Here is a 21,864-nt window from a genome sequence, read left to right on the forward strand (position 1 = left end):
CCCTACATCGCCTTCCCCTTGGGAACCACAAATGTGCTTTCTCTGTGAGTCCATTTCTGTTTCATAGATAAATTCATTTGTGTCATATCTTAGATTCTACACACAAGTGATATCATATGGTATTTGTTTTTCTCTTTCTGACTTACTTTACTTAGTATGTTAATCTCTAGTTCCATGCATGTTGCTGCAAAAGGCATTTCATTATTTTTGATGGCTGAGTAGCCTTCCATTGTATATATGAACCACATCTTCTTTATCTGTTCATCTGTTGATGGACATTTAGGCTGTTTCCATGTGTAGGGCACTGTGAATAGAGCTGCTATGAACATTGGAGTGTATGTCATCTTTTTGAATTATAGTTTTGTCTGGATATGTGACCAGAAGTGTGATTGCTAGATCATATGGCAACTATACTTTTAGATTTTTGAAGAATCTCCTTACCATTTTCCATAGTGGCTGTACCAATTTATTAATACATTCCCACCAATGGTGTAAGAGAGTTCTCTTTTCTCCACAGTTTCTCCAGCATTTGTTATATATAGACTTTATCTTTTTTTTATTTGATCAGATTTTATTTTATTTTATTTTATTTTATTTTATTTTTTATTTATTTATTTTTTTTAAAATTTTAGAATCTTAAATTCTTACATGCGTTCCCAAACATGAACCCCCCTCCCACCTCCCTCCCCACAACATCTCTCTGGGTCATCCCCATGCACCTGCCCCAAGCAAGCTGCACCCTATGGCCATTCTGACCAGTGTGAGGTGTTACTTCATTGTAGTTTTGATTAAATAAATGACAGTACTGAAGTTGTTCTCATTAACAGAGGAGACTTGGAGTCTTGAGACCAGTATTTGACTTATGAGTAACTCAGTAACAGGAAAGGAATATTTTCAAAGTAAACTAACTTTTCTGCACATACACACAAACACCTATATAGGAAATCACATATTCAGTAACATAAATTGTGTATAGACCTTTTGATTTAATAAAAGGCCTAAAATTTCTCCAAATACCAATGTGTCTCATCCCACTTCTTGCCATTTAATAACATATTTAGGCTGGTAATTTCTTGGATCTGTGATCCTATGAACCCCACTACTAGAGCCTAACTCCAGTGTTATGCAAGGGAGGCTTGTAACCACAGGAAGAGGAGGTAAGTTGATTTGATAAAGAGAAGAGGAATAAGGTGGACACGGAAGGATGTCTCTTTACTATTTGCCTCAAGACCTTAATTCAGTCCCCAAATTAGGGAAATTAAGAATATAATACAATTCCTGGAATTTGCTTTAAAGTAAAACAAGTGGGGAAGAAGAGGGAACTGATGGTTTGGTTTGGTCATCATAGGCTGATAGGCACAAAAGGTTCATGATGCTGTCTGTCTACTTTTGTTCATGTTTTAAACTTTCTGTAATAAAGCAGTAATACACATTTACAAAAAAAAAAGAATACAAACTGACTGAACAGTTTTGGGAATAATTTTGAGTAAACCTCTCTAAGCAGAACTGCTTCATTTCCAGTGATAATTGTAACACAAAATGGTGAGAGGACCATGTAAAGGAAAATGCAGATCTAAAACAAATTATTTTATGCTGTCAAAAGTAACTCCCCTTCTTTTTCCTTTTTCTTTTAGCATTTTCGTCAGAGAAATGGGTATTGTAAATATTTTGTCTGTCAAGTTATATGCAATCATCTTTAAAGCTAAATAACATTCTTGCCAGTCTTACTGGCACCCTGTCTCCCTGCCAGATGTGAATGCAGTGCCGATGCCAGGATCCAAATGGTAGTCTACTGCTGGTGGCAACGACAATAAAGTGTTACCTCTCCTTTGGATAAAGACAACACACATGGAGTACGCCGTACCTGCCTCATCATACAAAAGAGTGAGATTGCCTTTTTTGTTTGTTTGTTTTCATAGTCTCTTTCACATATTGCCTGTGATTGTATAATGATCTTGTTTAATCCTTATTTAATAATAAAAGTGTTTCATTATTTTCTGATTTTTTATGGGGAGGTCATCCTGGATTGGCAGGTGGTTTTATTTTCTCCAAATTTTCAAACATCAGCTTTGCATTATGGCTGTAAAAAAAAAAAAAAAAAAAAGCCAGGGTTAAGAAATAGTAGCTGAAGCAAGAAAACAAAATACATTATAGGGTCAAAAAGATGGTGGAATAGTAGGCTCCTGGCTTCTGCTGGTTCCATAGACCCTCAGAATAAATAACTACACATAAATCTGTTCCCTGTGACTGTGAGAAATCCAAAACTAGTTGAGAAACTTCTACACATTGCCCTGGGAAACTAATAAAATACCCACATCAAAATGGTAAGAAAAGCTAAGACACACTTGCACTATAAAAACCACCCATGGAACACCACATTAATTAATTTGACTTCAGTAGTAATTTAACTATATAAGAAATCATCCTGTTGCACACCTTAACATATAATACTTTATTATAAATAAGAAAATACATTATCACATGTAGCATAATGTGAAGACAGCAGCTAACAGACTGACCTATAGAAGTATATACTGTGTCTTTAAGGACCCCTCAAAATAAAAAGGCCTCTTAAAGTTGGGCTAGTTTCTCAGTAAACCTATTAATAATTTCTAATAATTATAATTTAGCAAATATATGAACATGTCTTATTTCATAATCAAAAGGGAACCAAAGCTGATATATATCAGTTGTAATAATAATTTTCTGAATCAAAATAAGTTGGATAGATCTCTTCTTTGGTTCCTTAAAATTTAAGAACTCTCTTTCATACAGCTATGACTTACTCCTAGAGAGTAACATAAATATTTTAAAGAAGTGCAGTAAGTCTTTCAGACCACTTGGATTAAGTGGTAGCCTAGCAGTTAGGATATATTATAATCAGAGTAAATTTTACATTGCCAGATTTGCTTTTTCCCAGTGCTATTCTCTAATTCCATATAAGCACCGTTAAAAGGACATTCACTCTCTGTGACTTGATTATCAGTGCATATACACACAGTAAATATGGCTACAACTATTTTCCTTTTTTCATTCTTTTTCTTTGCAAAATAAATATGCTATTTGTAAAGGTGTTAGAAGAAGATGTTGGTAAAAAGACTGCCCGGATATACTTATCAGTTTTGCAATGTACTGGTATTTGCAGGTGTTAATTTCAGGTGCAAGAGATAACATAATTGAGGTAAGCATGAGTTGAGAATGGAAAACACATATGTAAACTAGAATAGCAGGAAAACTCCTGCTGTCATTTTTAAGGGAGGAGATAGGCAAGCTCAGGATGAATCAACACTGTTGAACATGTATTTTTTCCTTTTTGATATGTTTTTGTTCATCTTGTGTACATCTGTAAAACCCTATCCCTCTCTTTCCAGGTAGATAGATAGACAGATAAATAGACTGACCAACTACAGCCTGACCAAGCAGTCATAATATAATTTTACTATTTTTGGATTACGAAGTATAACAGAGTATGTCTGCTACAGTCCAGTGATACACAGGGCACATTAAATATATCTATTGGCACATTCAGGTAGTGCTAGATAGATCAATTATTTGCGGTTTTATAATTTGTATTGGAAATTGAATTTTAAATGCAAGTACAGTGAAATAACCTGAATTATAAAAGTAGATAAATTATGTGTAAATTTTTTGTTTTCATTCATTCTATAAGTATAATACATTTCCAGATAAAGAGAAACAAACTAGATACCTTAAGTCTGATACTTTCCTGGAAAGCATGAAATTATCTAAAATCATTATTTAGTTATGTGACATAAAAAATTAACATAACTATGGGAGTGATAGCTCATTATATTCACATTCTTGAAAAGTTTTTAGGAGAACATGGTTTCTCTTAAAAAAACAAACAATACTGTTATTATCTGACCAAAATTAGCTGGCTTGCTATTGTAGTACCTTCCTGCTAAAAAGCTGTAGTTGCTATGCCATATAGTCTCACATCACCAGTTGGCATTAGGTGTTCTGAAAGATATTCTACTCTCTAAAAAATATGTTGAAATATGAGTGCAGTACTGTATACAGTTTCCAGAGGCATCATTTAATCGATTGAGTTCCCAACTCATAAAAATTTTGATGAATCAACTTTAGAAATTTGTCAACTTCTAGCCAGATTCTCGATGTGTCATCAAATGGAATCGGCCTAAATAATGAGACATCATTTTTTCCTTACTTATCTCCTGATTTATGATTTCCTTAATTCTCTCTTCCCACAGCTAGCCAGAACAAAGCACTCCCCCTCTTGATGTGCCTTTTTTTTTTTTTTTTTTTTGCCTACTTAAGACCTGTAAAAAATATGAGATTCCTATCACAAATCATCATAAAAGGTGGTGTTAGTGGCAGGGGTTGTATATCAAAGAAGGGATGGATATAATGGTAGATATAATACTATGGAGAGAAAGCTGATTGGAAGGATAGGCCCAGCTTTGTGATATATGTCAAACTAGAGTGTAGAGCTCTATCTCTGGAAAATAAAGAAGTAACCTACAGAATCTATGTAGTATTAGTTTTGTGAAAAGTAATATTTGAAACTGTAAATTTTTATATGCTATAAGCAGAATTTCTCAAATGTTTCCCCAAAGATATCCAGCGCTAGTCCCTAGAATTTGAATATAGTGAGCTGTCAATCTCATGGTTAATGTAAGTCTGTATGTTCCAGTTGACCTTAATATAGATCAATTATCCAGGTGGCCTGCATGAGCCCTTAATAGCTGAGAGCTTTCTCCTACTGGTGGCAGAAGGATAAGTCAGGCATGTGACATATGAGAAGGCCTTTTCCTACTGCTGAGGGCTGAAGACCAAGGAAGCTACATATAAAGACTAAAGAACAGCTTCTAGGAATCAAATGCAATCTCCAGATAATACCAGGCCAGAAAGTGTGTCCCTCCGCTCCACAATCAAAAGGAACTGAACAGTACCAACAATATGAATGGTCTCAGAAGTAGACTAGTCCAAGAGTCTTCTAAAGAGGAGCCCCACTTGCTCCACATGTTATTACTGGCCTTGAGAGACCCTAAGGTCACCTGAACTTCTGAACCTACAGAAGTGAGAGATAACAAATTAGGCCACTGAATTCATTGTAATTTGTTACTTCAAAACAGAAAATAAATACAGAAACATCATCTGTCAATTTGACATGAATTTTAAGTATGCTAAGGTCACTGCAGATGGTGACTGCAGCCATGAAATTAAAAGACGCTTACTCCTTGGAAGGAAAGCTATGATCAACCTAGATAGTATATTCAAAAGCAGAGACATTACTTTGCCGACTAAGGTCCGTCTAGTCAAGGCTATGGTTTTTCCAGTAGTCATGTATAGATGTGAGAGTTGGACTGTGAAGAAGGCTGAGAGCCAAAGAATCGATGCTTTTGAACTGTGGTGTTGGAGAAGACTCTTGAGAGTCCCTTGGACTGCAAGGAGATCCAACCAGTCCATTCTGAAGGAGATCAGCCCTGAGATTTCTTTGGAAGGAATGATGCTGAAGCTGAAACTCCGGTACTTTGGCCACCTCATGTGAAGAGTTGACTAATTGGAAAAGACTTTGATGCTGGAAGGGATTGGGAGCAGGAGGAGAAGGGGATGACTGAGGATGAGATGGCTGGATGGCATCACTGACTCGAGGGACGTGAATCTGAGTGAACTCTGGGAGTTGGTGATGGACAGGGAGGCCTGGCATGCTGCAATTCATGGAGTCGCAGAGTCAGACACGACTGAGCGACTGAACTGAACTGAACTGAAAGTGTCACTGCTAAAATTTTCATTATAAACTCACTTTTGCTGAGTATAAAGTTGACGGCACATTACTAACAGGCAACCTAACAATGTGTAGAGAAAGCCTTAAAACTGCTCTTTTGGTTTGAGAGAATGATTCTCATTTAGGAGTTTATCCTAAAGAAAATATCATGTATATCGGAAAAGAGAAGTGCAGAAGATGCTTCCTGCATCCCTGAGTGGATCACTGCATTTTGTGATCACTGGTCATCAGTGTACCCTTCACTTCTACTAGATGCCTTTCTCTACCTCGTGGCTTTGAGGCTATCTGCCTAGACCTAGGACAGACCAATTAAAATCTTTCACCAGAACTGTGTAAAGCAATTTGGGTTGTTAACATGTGGAAGAAAGTAGGAAAATAAGACTTGATGCTGTCTATGACCATCTTCTTGTCCTGTGGTAGAAATCATTCTGCATTCGATAAGAAAAAAAAAAACTGAAAAAGGAAGGAAACAAAGATGAGAGGAGAGGGACTAAAAGAGTTCTGGTACCAAATTCCAGTGTGGAGGAGGTGTTTCCCCTACACCATCAAACAAGTCTCAGATACCATCAGTTTGTCTGAAAATTCAATTGAGTTCTAACACTAGCTACTTGGAGATAGCATCTGATTTCACAGATTTAGGGTTCAGTCTAAACAAAACTTCTACAGCCCATAGGCACAGGTCACCAGCCTAAGCTGTTAACTGTGCTTCTGACCAACCAGTTAACAGAGTGGAGGTTCCAATGTACCCCCTTCCGACTTGGGGTGCAATCACAACCCCAAATTATCACCTGTGCTTCTGACTGACTGGCTATTATTTTTTGTTGTTGTTCTCTTTCCCTTGTTTTAGAAATTTATTTTGTTGAAGTATAGTTGATTTGCAATGATTCAGATGATAACCTGAATCACAGATTACACATTCTTTTTAATACTCTTTTCCTTTATGGTTTATCATAGTATATTCAATATAGTTCCCTGTGCTACGCAGTAAAGGGCCTGATTTCTATCAATTCTATGCATATGATTTCTCATCCTGTAACCCCAAATTCCCTCTCCATTCCTCCCCCACACTGCCTTCCCCTTGGCAATCACAAATCTGTTCTTTATGTCTCTGCATCCATTTCCATTTGATAGAAAAGTTCATTTGTGTCATATTTTAGATTCCACACATAAGTGATATATCATATGGTATTTGTCTTTTTCTGACTTACTTTACATAGTATGTCCATCTCTAGTTCCATCCATGTTGCAGCAAAAGGCATTTCATCCTTTTCTATGTCTGAGTCGCATTCCATTGTGCATATGAACTACATCTTCTCTATCTATTCACCTGTTGATGAACATTTAGGTTGTTTCCATGTCTTGGCTATTGAGAACAGTGCTGCTATGAACATTGGGATGCGGGTATCATTACAGTTTTATCTGGATATATGCCTAGGAGATTGCTGCATCATATGGTAGTTTTTAGTTTTCTGAAGAACATCCGTACAGCTTTCCGTAGGGGCTGCACCAATTTACATCCCCACCAACAATGTAGGAGGGTCCCCACTTCTCTACACTCTTTCCAGCATTTGTTATTTGTAGATATTTTTAATCAGGACAATTGTTATCAGTGTGAAGTCATAACTTGTAGTTTTGATATGCGTTTCTATAATAACTGGTGATGTTCAGCATCTTTTCATATGCCTTGGCCGTCTGCATGTTCTTGGAGAAATGTCTATTTAGGTCTTCTGCCCATTTTTTATTAGGTTGTTTATTTGTTGTAGAGTTGTATATTTTGGAAATTAGGCACTTGTCAGTCACATCTTTGCAAATATTTTATCCCATTTTGTAGGTTTCCTTTCTCATTTTTTATGGTTTCCTTTGTTGTGCAAAAAAGCTTGTAAGTTTGATTAGGTCCCTTTTGTTTAGTTTTGCTTTTATTTCTATTGCCTTGGGAGACTGACCTAAGAAAACACTGATACAACTTATGTTAGAGAACGCTTTGCCTACGTTCTCTTCTAGCAGTTTTATGGTATCATGTCTTGTGTTTAAGTCTTTATGCCATTTTGAGTTTATTTTTGTGTAGGGTGTGAGGGTGTGTTCTAACTTCATTGATTTATATGTGGCTGTCCAGCTTTTCCAACACCACTTGGCTGAAGAGACTGTCTTTTCTCCATTATAAATTCTTGCCTCCTTTTTTGAAGATTAATTGACCATGTGTGGGTTTATTTCTAGGGCCTCTATTCTGTCCCATTGAACCATATGTCTGTTTCTGTGCCAGTACCACAGTTTTGATTCCTGTAGCTTGGTAGTTGTTGAAGTCCTAGAGGGTTATACCTCCAGCTTCATTCTTTTTCCTCAGGATTGCTGTTGTAAATCCTGGGTCTTCTACTGTTCCAGATAAATTTTACAACTATTTGTTCTAGTTCTGTGAAAAATGCCAAGGGTAATTTGTTAAGGATCACATTTAAAACTGTAGATTGCTTTGAGTAGTACAGCCATTTTAACAATATTAACTCTAACAATCCAAGAGCATGGCATATCTTTCCATTTCTTTCAATCATCTTCAATTTCCTTCATCAACGATTTATAGTTCTCAGCATGTAAGTCCTTCACTTCCTTGGCTTGGTTGGTTCTTAAGTTTTGTATTTTTTTAATGCAATTTTAAAATGGATTTTTTTGTTTACATTCACTTTCTGATATTCCATTGTTAGTATAATGAGACGCAACTGATTTCTGTATGTTAATTTTGTATCCTGCTACCTCGCTTAATTCATTTATTAGTTCTCTGACTGATTTTAGGTTGGAGGTTCCTGCCACCGTCTCTTCAGGTTTGATTAATTTGCTAGAGTGTCTCACAGAACTCAAGAAATCCATTTAGTCACAAGGTTACTGATATTTTAAAAGGATGTAACTTAGGAACATCCACAGAGAGACACACTGGGCAAGTTGTGGGGAAAGGGCTTGGAGCTTCCATGCTCTCTCCTAATGAGCCACCTTCCTCATATTGCTTCAGATTCTGAAATTTATTCTTATTACATCCTTTATCTCATTTCTCATCTTCTCTGTATATTACCATTAAACACCAATAGTCTAACCCCACTGTATTTTTAAGATTTTTATGTGGCCCTTTATGAAATGGTGACTATACTAAGTAATTTTACCTTTGTGAGGACTTTAATTTTATTGATGTGAAGGTGAACTAAAAGGAAAAGACACAGGGGTTATTATCAGGTCATTTTGGGACATACATGAAAGAAAATATTTACATACATTCTTTCATTAATTCATTTTACTATTATTTCTTATACACCAACTATATGTTATAAACTGTTTTGGGAACTGAAGAATTATTAGTGAGGAAAAGAGACAAAACATTTGCATTGTATTAGTTTACATTCTAGTGAAAGTGTCCAGATAAAAAAGTAATCCAAATAAATACCTATCTATCTACCTATATACAGACATGTGCTTACATAGTTCAGTTCAATTCAGTTCAGTTCAGTTCAGTCACTCAGTCATCTCTGACTCTCTGCACCACGTGAACTGCAGCACAGAGGCCTCCCTGTCCATCAACAACTCCCAGAGTCCACCTAAAGCCATGTTAATTGAATTGGTGATGTCATCCAACCATCTCATCCTCTATCAGCCCCTTCTCCTCCTGCCCTCAATCTTTCCAAGAATCAGGGTCTTTTTCAGTGAGTCAGCTCTTCCCATTAGGTGGCCAAAGTATTGGAGTTTCAGCATCAACATCAGTAGTTCCAATGAACAGTCAGGACTGATCTCCTTTAGGATGGACTGACTGGATCTCCTTGCAGTCCAAGGGACTCTCAAGAGCCTTCCCCAACACCACAGTTCAAACGCACCAGTTCTTCGGTGCTCAGCTTCCTTTATACTCCAAATCTCACATCCATTCATGACCACTTGTAAAACCATAGCCTTGACTAGACAGAGCTTTGTTGGCAAAGTAATGTCTCTGCTTTTTAATATGCTATCAAGGTTGGTCATAACTTTCCTCCCAAGGAGTAAGCATCTTTTAATTTCATGGCTGCAATCACCATCTGCAGTGATTTGGGAGCCTCCAAAATAAAGTCAGCCATTGTTTCCACTGTAACCTTATCTATTTGCCATGAAGTGATGGGACCAGATGCCATGATCTTTGTTTTCTGAATGTTGAGCTTTAAGTCAACTTTTTCACTCTCCTCTTTCACTTTCATCAAGAGGCTCTTTAGTTCTTCTTCACTTTCTGCCATAAGGGTGCTGTCATCTGCATATCTGAGGTTATTGATATTTCTCCCAGCAATCTTGATTCCAGCTTGTACTTCCTCCAGTCCAGCATTTCTCATGCTGTACTCTGCATATAAGTTAAATAAGCAGGGTGACAATATACAGCCTTGACACACTCCTTTTCCTATTTGGACCCAGTCTGTTGTTCCATGTCCAGTTCTAACTGTTGCCTCCTGACCTGCATACAGATTTCTCAAGAGGCAGGTCAGATGGTTTGGTATTCCCATCTCTTGAAGAATTTTCCACAGTTTTTTTTGATCCACACAGTCAAAGGCTTTGGCATAGTTAATAAGGCAGAAAGAGATGTATTTCTGGAACTCTCTTGCTTTCTCAATGATCCAGCAGATGTTGGCAATTTGATCTCTGGTCCCTCTGCCTTTTCTAAAACCAACTTGAACATCTGGAAGTTCACAGTTCACGCATTGTTGAAGCATGGCTTGGAGAATTTTGAGCATTATTTTACTAGCGTGTGAGATGAGTGCAATTGTGTGGTACTTTGAGCATTCTTTGGCATTGCCTTTCTTTGGGAGTGGAATGAAAACTGACCTTTTCCAGTCCTGTGGCTACTGCTGAGTTTTCCAAATTTGCTGGCATATTGAGTGCAGCACTTTCACAGCTTCATCTTTCACAATTTGAAATAGCTCAACTGGAATTCCATCACCTCCATTAACTTTGTTTGTAGTGATGCCTTCTAAGGCCCATTTGACTTCACATTCCAGGTGTCTGGCTCTAGGTAAGTGATCATGCCATCGTGATTATTTGGGTCATGAAGATCCTTTTTGTACAGTTCTTCTGTGTATTCTTGCCACCTCTTCTTAGTAGCTTCTGTTAGGTCCCTACCATTTCTGTCCTTTTTTGAGGCAATCTTTGCATAAAATATTCCCTTGCTATCTCTAATTTTCTTGAAGAGGTCTCTAGTCTTTCTCATTCTATTGTTTTCATCTATTTCTTTGCATTGATTGCTGATGAAGGCTTTCTTTTCTTTTCTTTTCTTTTTCAATAGTAGTGTCAAAAGCTTTGTGGTCACTATTTTATTTTAAATAGTTTTTATCGGAGTATAGTTGATGTACAATGTTGTGTTAATGAAGGCTTTCTTATCTCTCCTTGCTATTCTTTGGAACACTGCATTCATATTGGTATATATTTCCTTTTCCCCTTTGCTTTTTTCTTCCCTTTTCTTCACATAGTTACATAAATACGTAGTTACATAAATACCAAAAACACACACACTTAAATATTTTTATTGTATTGCAATGGAATAAGTGCTGTGAAAAAGCTGAAAAGGGTAAGGGCTATTAATATGCCAACAATAGCAGTAATGGAAAATAAATGAATTGTTTTTAGAAATATCATTTAGAAGATGATATATTAACTTATGCTAATGAGGTGTCACAAATAGAAAAGTTTATTACAAAGCTTAGGAGTTATGGAAGGTTTTAAAGTAAGGGTCGATTAGATTTTCCTGGGACTATTATGATATTTTATTTCATTTTTATTTTAGACTATATCAAGCTCTGTACAACAGCTGAATCACTAACCTAAGATTATGATAACAATTCCAATAGTTTAACTAAAAAGGTAGCTTCAAAAATACTATTTATATATTTCTAAAAGAAAAAAATAATTTATAGAATACTTATATTCTCAATAGTCACTGTTGCTAAAGTAACTATCATTATGCTGATTATGTAATAATGATTATATAGTTGATAATTTGAAAACTGATCAAAAGACAATTCCACCATGGTTTGAGGAGTTTCTTTATCCTTATTGCATCTGTTGCAGTATAGGAACTGCTTTCAAAAATATACTGCTGGAAATATTTATGTTCAATATTGAGTTTTTACATGTTGTTCCATATCTTTAATAAGAAGAGTAAGAATCTAGGAATACATTTTAAGAGTTCATTCAAGTACATGATTTATTATACAAATATTGACTGAACTTTCCATAAATTTGTGACATTGGAACTATTTTTATGTAAAGAAGAAAGTGTTATTTCTCAATTAATTCCGTTTTAATATTCAGGGCTTTAAAAAAATTAATAGCAAAAGCTTTTCCCTAAATTACAGAGTCATGCTTTGGTGTAGATCAAATTAAAAGATATTTGGTCATTTGTGTATATTTATAGATAGAATGAAAATCTTTTCCACATATAAAATAAGCATATGCAGAAATAATTATATTTTCAGGGCCCGTTTAAAAGTTAATTTAAAATTTTTATCTATTTCTTTAATTCCTTATTGTAAATTGCCTATATAATTCCCTCTCTTTACCTTTTTTACCACCTGTGTATAAATTATAATTGTTTCAGGTATGCAAGGCAAATTCATTGTTTAATTCCCAAAATAAGACTGTGCTAAATTTTTAAAATATTTTCTTAATCTAAATATTATCTACTCATAACAAAATACAGCATTTAAGAGTAGAGTTATATTTAACAAAGTATACATAGGGATGTAAACTACATTAAAATCTGTAAAATTTCATTTGCCTCAAAAGTTTTGGGGACTCTTTAGAGTCAATTCCCCCAAGCCCTGGCCCTTAGCAACTACTATTCTTGTTTATATTCCTATAGTTTTATATTTTCTAGAATGCCACATAAGTGGACAAATCGAGTATATAGTCTTAGTGTCTGCGTTTTCTAACTTGAATATGGTTTCAGGTTGATCCATGCTGTTGCATGTACCTTCAGCCACTGATTATTATTGCTAAATTCTACATCAGTATTCTATAACACTTGTTATTGCAGAATACAATTTTGTTTAGCCACATTTTGTTTATCCATTTACCTTTTTAAGGACATTTAGCTTCTTTATATGTTTAATATTTTATTGATAATGCTACTATAAATATTTGTGCACAACCTTTGTGGATATGTTTTAATTTCTTATGTAAATACCAAAGAGTGGAACTGCATGATGTAAATGTTAACAGCTAGCTTTCTGAAAGACCAAGGAGAAAACTTGGATTTGTAGTGTTTGCTGATTGCCGCAGTGTAAATATTTTTATCACAAATGATTTCACACTACAAATATTACACCCTGAAGGCAGAGTTGAGAACAGATATGCACAGAAAGCTCTTGTGAGGCCAATGTGAGCAAGCCTAGAATGCACATCACAGAACTGCTAATTTAAGGAGAAACTGCACATTAAGCTATAAGAAGCTGTCAAATTGTTTGCTAAAGTACTTCTCTGTTTTATAAATATTTCCACCAGCAATATTGGAGAACCCCACTAACACTTGATAATATATATATTTTTTTAATTTTACCCATTGTAGAGTATAGTGATATTACACTGTGATTTCAGTTTCTTTTTTTTCTTAATTTTAAATTGAAGGATAATTACAATATTGTGTTGTTTCTGCCATATATCAATATGGATCAGTCATAGGTACATATATATATATGTCCCCTCTCTCTCGAGTCTCCTTCCCACCTCCCACCCCATCCACATCTTTAGGCAGTCACAGAGCCCCAGTTTGAGTTCCCTGAGTAATACAGCAAATTCCCACTGGCTATCTATTTTTTAATTAATTGAAGGCTAATTACAATAGTGTGGTGGTTTTTGCCATACATCAACATGAAACAGCCGCGGGTATACATGTGTCCCCAAGTCCCCAAACCCTATCCCACGCCTCTGGGTTGTCCCAGTGCACCAGCCCTGAGCACCCTGTCTCATGCATCAAACCTGGACTGGCGATCAACTTCACATATGGTAATAAACATTTTTCAATGCTATTTTCTCAATTCATTCCACCCTCACCTTCCCCCACGGAGTCTAAAAGTCTCCTCTTTACATCTGTGTTTCTTTTGCTGTCTTGCATATAGGGTCATTGTTACCATCTTTCCAAATTCCATATATATATGTTAATATACTGTATTGTTTTTCTTTCTGACTTACTTCACTCTGTATAATAGGCTCTGGTTTCATCCACCTCATTAGAATGGACTTAAATGTGTTATTTTTAATAGCTGAGTAATATTCCATGGTGCATATGTACCACAACTTTCTTATCAATTAATCTGCTGATGAACATCTAGGTTGCTTCCATGTCCTAGACATTGTAAACAATGCTGTGATGAGCATTGGGGTACACGTGTCTCTTTCAATTCTGGTTTCCTTGGTGTGTGTGCCCAGCAATGGGATTGCTGGGTCATATGGCAGTTCTATTTCCGGTTTTTAAAGGAATCTCCACCCTGTTGTCTATAGTGGCCCTATTAGTTTGCATTCCCACCAACAGTGTAAGAGGGTTCCCTTTTCTCCACACCCTCTCCAGCATTTATTGTTTGTAGACTTTTTGATGGCAGCCATTCTGATCAGTGTAAGATGGTACTTCATTGTGGTTTTGATTTGCATATCACTGATAATGTGTGATGTTGAGCATCTTTTCATGTGTTTGTTAGCCATCTGTATGTCTTCTTTGGAGAAAATGTCTGTTTAGTTCTCTGGCCCATTTTTTGATTGGGTCATTTATTTTTCTGGTATTGAGCTGCATGAACTGTTCGTATATTTTGGAAGTTTATTCTTTGTCAGTTGTTTTGTTTGCTACTATTTTCTCCCATTCAGAAGGCTCTTTTCATCTTGCTTATAGTTTCCTTTGTTGTGCAAAAGCATTTAAGTTTAATTAGGTCCCATTTGTTTATTTTTGCTTTTATTTCCATTACTCTGGGAGTTGGGTCATAGAGGATCTTACTGGGATTTATGTCAGAGAGTGTTCTAACTAGTTTTCCTCTAGGAGTTTTACAGTTTCTGGTCTTACATTTAGATCTGCGATCCTTTTTGAGTTTATTTTTGTCTATGGTTTTAGAAAAGTGTTCTAGTTTCATTCTTTTACAGGTGGCTGACCAGTTTTCCCAGCACCACTTGTTATAGAGATTGTCATTTTTCCATTGTATAGTTTTGCTCCCTTGTCAAACATAACGTGTCCATAGATGCATAAATTCATCTCTGGGCTTTCTATTTTGTTCCACGGATCTGTATTTCTGTTTTTTGTGCCAGGACTGTACTGTCTTGATGACTGTAGCTTTGTAGTATAGTCTGATGTAAGGCAGGTTGATTCCTCCAGTTCCATTCTTCTTCCTCAACATTGCTTTGGCTATTACAGGTTTTTCTGTGTTTCCAATCAAATTGTGAAATTATTTGTTCTAGTTCTGTGAAAAATACCATTGGTAGCTTGATAGGGATTGTATTGAATCTAGAGATTGCTTTGGGTGGTATACACATTTACACTATATTGATTCTTCCAGTCCATGAACATGGTATATTTGTCCATCTATTTGCGTCATCTTCAATTTCTTTTATCAGTGTTTTATAGCTTTGTATATATAGGTCTTTTGTTTCTTTAGGTAAATTTATTCCTAAGTATTTTATTCTTTTCGTTGCAATGGTGAATGGGATTGTTTCCTTAAATTTTCTTTCTGTTTTCTCATCGTTAATGTATAGGAATGCAAGGAATTTTGGTGTATTAATTTTATATCCTTTACTATATTCATTGATTAGCTCTAATAATTTTCTGGTGGTGTCTTTTGGGTTTTCTACTTAGAGGATCATGTCATCTGCAAACAGTGAATGTTTTACTTCTTTTTTTCCAATCTGGATTTCTTTTATTTCTTCTTCTCTGATTGTTGTGGCTAAAACTTCCAAAACTATGTTGAATAGTAGTGGTGAGGGTGGGCACCCTTGTCTTGTTCCTGACTTTAGAGGAAATGCTTTCAATTTTTCATCACTGAGGACAATGTTTGCTGTGGGTTTATCATAAATGGCTTATTATGTTTAGGTACGTTCCTTCTATGCCTGCTTTCTAGAGAGTTTTTATCATAAATTGGTATTGAATTTTGTCAAAGGCTTTCTCTGCAACTATTGAGATAATCATATGGTTTTTATCTCTCAATTGGTCAACATGGTGTATCACAGTGATTGATTTGCAAATATTGAAGAATCCTTGCATCCCTGCAATAAAGCCTACTTGGTCATGACATATGATCTTTTTAATATGTTGTTGGATTCTGTTTTATTTTACATTTATTTTACATTGTTAGTACTTTGTCTTTCAGTTCAGTTCGGTCCAGTTCAGTCGCTCAGTCGTGTCCAACTCTTTGCAACCCCATCAATCGCAGCATGCAGTCTTCTCCAACACCACAGTTCAAAAGCATCAATTCTTTGGCACTCAGCTTTCTTCACAGTCCAACTCTCACATCCATACATGTCTTTACTTGATGACTAACAATAGTGAGCATCTTTTCATATGCCTATTAACCATTTGATATAATGGAGAAGACTCTTGAGAGTCCCTTGAACTGCAAGGAGATCCAACCAGTTCATTCTGAAGGAGATCAACCCTGGGATTTCTTTGGAAAGAATGATGCTAAAGCTGAAACTCCAGTACTTCGGCCACCTCATGAGAAGAGTTGACTCATTGGAAAAGACTTTGATGCTGGGAGGGATTGGGGGCAGGAGGAGAAGGGGACGACAGAGGATGAGATGGCTGGATGGCATCACTGACTCGATGGACGTGAATCTGAGTGAACTCCGGGAGTTGGTGATGGACAGGGAGGCCTGGCATGCTGCAATTCATGGGGTCGCAAAGAGTCGGACATGACTGAGCAACTGAACTGAACTGTACATTCATAATTTTGCTCATTTTAATTAAAATAGTTTGCTTTATTATGAGTTATAAGAATTCTAATGGAGGAGTTCTAAACCCTAAACTTCAGCACTAACCTAAATCTAATCAATATATAGCCTAGGCATAGAATCTCAGCTGATCTGTCTTGATTGACTGATCCCCTAGCCTTCTGCAGACCTGTGAATGAAATATACTTGTTTTGTAATTGTGATATATGAAGTTGTTTATATTATAGGCTACTTTTGCAGCAACAAATTTATAAAGAAGATTTAGCATCAAGAAATGAGATACTTCAGTAAACAAATATTAGCTTTGCAACTGGGTAGGAAGTATAAGGAAACTGTTATGAGAAACTGCCAAATGGTTACTTGTATCTGGTGGCTACTTTTTGGTGCCACTACATATGACAGTAGTGAAACTTTTTGTTAAAATATTTCCTGTGACAAATTGGAAGGAATAAAAATGTATTTAATAAACTTGTGCCAATGGACAAGTAAGTTTTGAGGCCAAATACTGGATGAAGTTTGACTTTTATTATCTGATGTGTAAAGTATTACAAGAAAAAAAAAGAGTTCCATCTGCAAATTAATCAGTGTAAAATAGAAAGTTTATTAGTTTCTGAAATTTTAGCATTAAAAATATTGAAATGCTTCTCATCAAATTAAACTTGTCATGAACACAGCTTTGGGACAAAGATGAAATCCAGTGTACTGCTATTAAAATAAAGCCTCAGAGAAAAAAAAATGTAATGCTTTAACTTTATTGTTAAAACCGCTCAAAGAATTATTTCACTAACTAGTCAATTCTTTAAGCTATTCAAAGAGATTCTAGAAGAACTGAAAGCCTATATGCCCAATGTACCTGTAATTACATACAGAAAGGCTGGAGGAGAGTGGAGAGACAGAGAGATTATAGAAGAAAATTGCACTTGTGGTTTTTGACACAGAGTAAACAGAAATCAAATTTATTGGAATACCACATAATAATGAGATAGCTGAACTGCAGAAGTGTTACAGCTTAGACTAAAAGAGACTATAATTATTTCAGATGTGAAAAACAAAACAAGGGAAACAAAAAAGGCATTTTGTAAGAGGAAGAGCTCTTGTTATTTGAGGTCTTGAATAAAGTAAACACAAAAGTATCTATACAGTAATGAAGTTCAAGATTAATTTAGCAAAGTTGGATAATTAATTATTAATTTATTTCCATATATGTATAAGAAATATAAAACATATAAAATACTATATATAATAATATCAAAAACATTATATTCTTCTGAATAAGTATGGCAAGCAAGCATAAGTCGTTATACTTAAAAACTACAAAATACCGGGAAAAATTAGAGGACAATTAAGTAGATGAAAGACAATACCAATCTATAAATTGGAAGATTTAGTAATATGATATCAACACTCTCAAAATTGATCTTCAGATACAAAGCCATTCTAATCTAGATCTCAGCATATTTTCTTCATTGACATTAACAAACAAATTTAAAATGTATGTGGAAATATTAAAGGCAAAAAATTGTCAAGGCAGTCTTTAGGAAGGATGACAAAGTTGAAGAACTCATACTGCCAAATATCAAACCTACCGTAAATAAAACCACACTGTAGAGACAACAAGTTGTAGAACTAGCAATTTCATTCCTTGGTGTGTGCCAAGAAAAAGCACAGTTTCTATCAAAAATATCATATCTCAAAACTAACAGTGACACTATTAAAAGTAAAAAAATATCCACTATTAATGGAAAATAGAAAAGAAATAGAAAGGAAAAGCTGTATTCACAAAATGGAATGTTATGCAGCAACAGAAAAAAATACATTATAACTATATAAAATAATATGGATGAATCTCACAAACATAATGTTGAGTAAAAGAAACACAATGGAAAAGAATACTTTATTGTTGATTCTACTTTGGTACACCTTATAGCCCATAACACTGTTAGAAACTAGACTAGTGATTTCTTTTTGGAGATGGGGTTGGTGGTCATGTTAAGAAGGGGGAACAACAGGTGAATGGAGTAGCCCACATTCTTGTTCTTAACCTCAGTGGTGGCTAAATAGTTCTTTTCTCTTTTTAAAAATTTGCTAATTTGAATATTTATGAGATGTGCACTTTATGGTCTATAAAGAAATTACAAAATAGCACATTTGGGAATAGATTTAGGCAGAGATTTGTTGAGTAAAGTTAATAGAAGTGTTTATATTCCCATAGAAAAAGTTCAAAAATAGTGCTTCTGAGCTATCTAGAGGAGGAGAGGAGGCGTCTTAGTTGCTCAGTTGTGTCTGACTCTTTGAGATCCCATGAACTATAGCCCGCCAGCCAGCTTCTCTGTCCATGGGATTCTCCGGGCAAGAATACTGGAGTGGGTTGCCATTCCCTTCTCTAGAGAACCCAGGGGTCCAACCTGGGTCTTTGCATTACAGGTAGATTTTTATCCATCTAAGCCACCAGGGAAGCCTGAGATATCTAGAACTGCACTTTAAATGGGACATCACTCATGGATTCATTATTTGCCTAGTAGAATATTTTCCCCATTGTCTTCTAAAAAGATACCTTCAACTAATGTTCACCATATGTATTGAATTTAGGTAAATGCTTCTATTATTTCATAACCTAATAAGCCTAATGGAACCAATAATTAATAATATAGAAATTGAACAAATAGAAAAGATAACACAGAATCAAATTCTTCATTTCAGTGTCTTGCCATGAAAAACTATATTGCCAAATCACAAATAATTGTTTCACTATATATGATAAATATGTTCAAAATATGTGTTAGTAATCTATAATATCATTTTAAATTACAGCAGTAAGCTTCTACATAATGAGATTATTAAAGGATTTTAATTGCTTGGGTTAGCAGAAGGTGAGAATGTTATATATAGTTCTTCAGAAAGGCATAGATATGTAAAAGGACTCTCAAAGACCTCTGTCAGCTCTATGAATCTATAATGTGATGCTTTGTTTTGAAAAATACTGCTGACAAATTATTTCCAGCAAGCCACCATGCATAAATATAAGTGTTGACTCTTAAGTAGCAAAACTGATTGTTTTGTCACTTCTATATTCTTCTGAATGTCATTTTTTATTTTCTAAAAAAGTCATATTGTAGCATCCTAACTTTATCCTACATATTTGCTATTGAATCAACAAGTAATTTTGTAAATATTAGATATTTAATTGTCAAAACATATCTACACATATCTTTATCTACATTTGGGTATTTATATGTGTCAGAGTAAAATAATCTGTTAGTCATAAATAGTGATAGGGATAGAATGTTCAGTTGTTTGTAACATGACATTTCAGTGAGAAATTATCTAGTTTGAAATCTTTTCTACAAGCACCAAATGGATAAACAGACATAGAACAGAAAAAGAATTAAAAATAATGTTCTGATTATCTCTTGCTGTGTTATAAACTATCCCAATGCTCAGTTGCTTAACACAACCATTTTAGTTGTTTGCTCATGATTATGCAAATTTTTCAGGGTTACATGGAGATATCCTATCTTTCCTCTATTTGGCAGTAATAGGAATGCCTCAGGTAGAACCGGAAAATCCACCCACAAAATGAATTCACTCATATAGTTGGCAAATTGGTTACGAGGATGGGTGACACCTCACCTGGAATTTGGATCTGGGTTTCAATCCTTTTGTAAAAGGACTATCAATTTGGGTAAATATGTTTTCATAGCACAGTGTTCCTAGGTAACATATTTATTATTAATATATGTTGGCTGCTTTCCCCCAGCAAACAAAAACAGAAACTCACAGACCTTCTTTCTTAAGACTTAATTTAATCGCACCAGTATTTCTGGTACTATTTCCTGTTAGTTAAATCACTGAGCAAGGCCGTAATCAAGGGGATCGTTTACACCATTGTGTGTAGACCCAGAAGCATGTCTCCTGGAGGTCAACAAACCAGCATTTTGCTGAAGGTTGAGATACAGCCCTTAATGATTCATGCCTCATTTACGTTCTTTTCAGTATCACCAAAGCACCAACCCATTATGGCATCAGCTCAGACATGAAGCCTGTGATTTTGTCATCTAGATCAGGTCTAGGTATACAAATGAAGCTCGTCAGGTACAAATTCTCTTGTTCTAATGACCAGTAAATCTAAGAGGCAAATAAATGCTTTCAAGAAGCCCAAAACATAGTGCAAAGGCAATGACGAAGACAACAAAATAGCTATTTTCACACAAAATGGCAGATAATACGAGGTATATAGCAGTTATTGCTCCATTATGACTCTGAAAAGCAGCCAATCAACCATATTCTTTTAATTCAGAACAAATTCTGTTGTGAGGGAATTGTTCTTCAAGGTTCCCAGGTCTAACCTCGGAATGATCCTTCATTTTCCGAAAGAAATGACCCATGTTTCCAGGTGAATAGCTTTCTTAACCTGTTTTTGTTTTGTTTTTGCCTATAGAAGTGCTGGAAAAACTCTAAGTGATCTTAGGTATGCCAATGAATTTATAAACCCAGAGATAAATCCACGCATCTATGGACACCTTATCTTGACAAAGGAGACAAGAATATACAATGGATTAAAGACAATCTCTTTAACAAGTGGTGCTGGGAAAACTGGTCAACCACTTGCAAAAGAATGAAACTAGAACACTTTCTAACACCATACACAAAAATAAACTCAAAATGGATTAAAGATCTAAACATAAGACCAGAAACTATAAAACTCCTGCTACTGCTAAGTTGCTTCAGTTGTGTCCAACTCTGTGCGACCGCATAGACGGCAGCCCACCATGCTCCGCCATACCTAGGATTCTCCAGGCAAGAACACTGGAGTGGGTTGCCATTTCCTTCTCCATAAAACTCCTAGAGGAGAACATAGGTAAAACACTCTCCGACATAAATCACAGCAGGATCCTCTATGACCCACCTCCCAGAATATTGGAAATAAAAGCAAAAATAAACAAATGGGACCTAATTAAAATTAAAAGCTCTGCACAACAAAGGAAACTATAAGTAAGGTGAAAAAACGGCCTTCAGAATGGGAGAAAATAATAGCAAATGAAGCAACTGACAAACAACTAATCTCAAAAATATACAACCAACTCCTGCAGCTCAATTCCAGAAAAATAAATGACCCAATCAAAAAATGGGCCAAAGAACTAAACAGACATGTCTCCAAAGAAGACATACAGATGGCTAACAAACACATG

General features: G+C 35.5%; 1 long non-coding RNA gene across 1 annotated transcript in view; it reads left to right on the forward strand.

Moving 5' to 3' along the window:
- The window catches only part of LOC108636451, an 85,172-nt gene continuing 65,036 nt past the window's right edge, over positions 1,729–21,864 (forward strand). The window contains exon 1 of the long non-coding RNA XR_001918397.1: positions 1,729–1,884. This is a non-coding gene — a long non-coding RNA (uncharacterized LOC108636451). The remainder of the gene's footprint in view (positions 1,885–21,864) is intronic.

This window comes from Capra hircus, chromosome 7 (genome assembly GCF_001704415.2).
Source record: "Capra hircus breed San Clemente chromosome 7, ASM170441v1, whole genome shotgun sequence".
NCBI classification, from domain to species: domain Eukaryota; kingdom Metazoa; phylum Chordata; class Mammalia; order Artiodactyla; family Bovidae; genus Capra; species Capra hircus.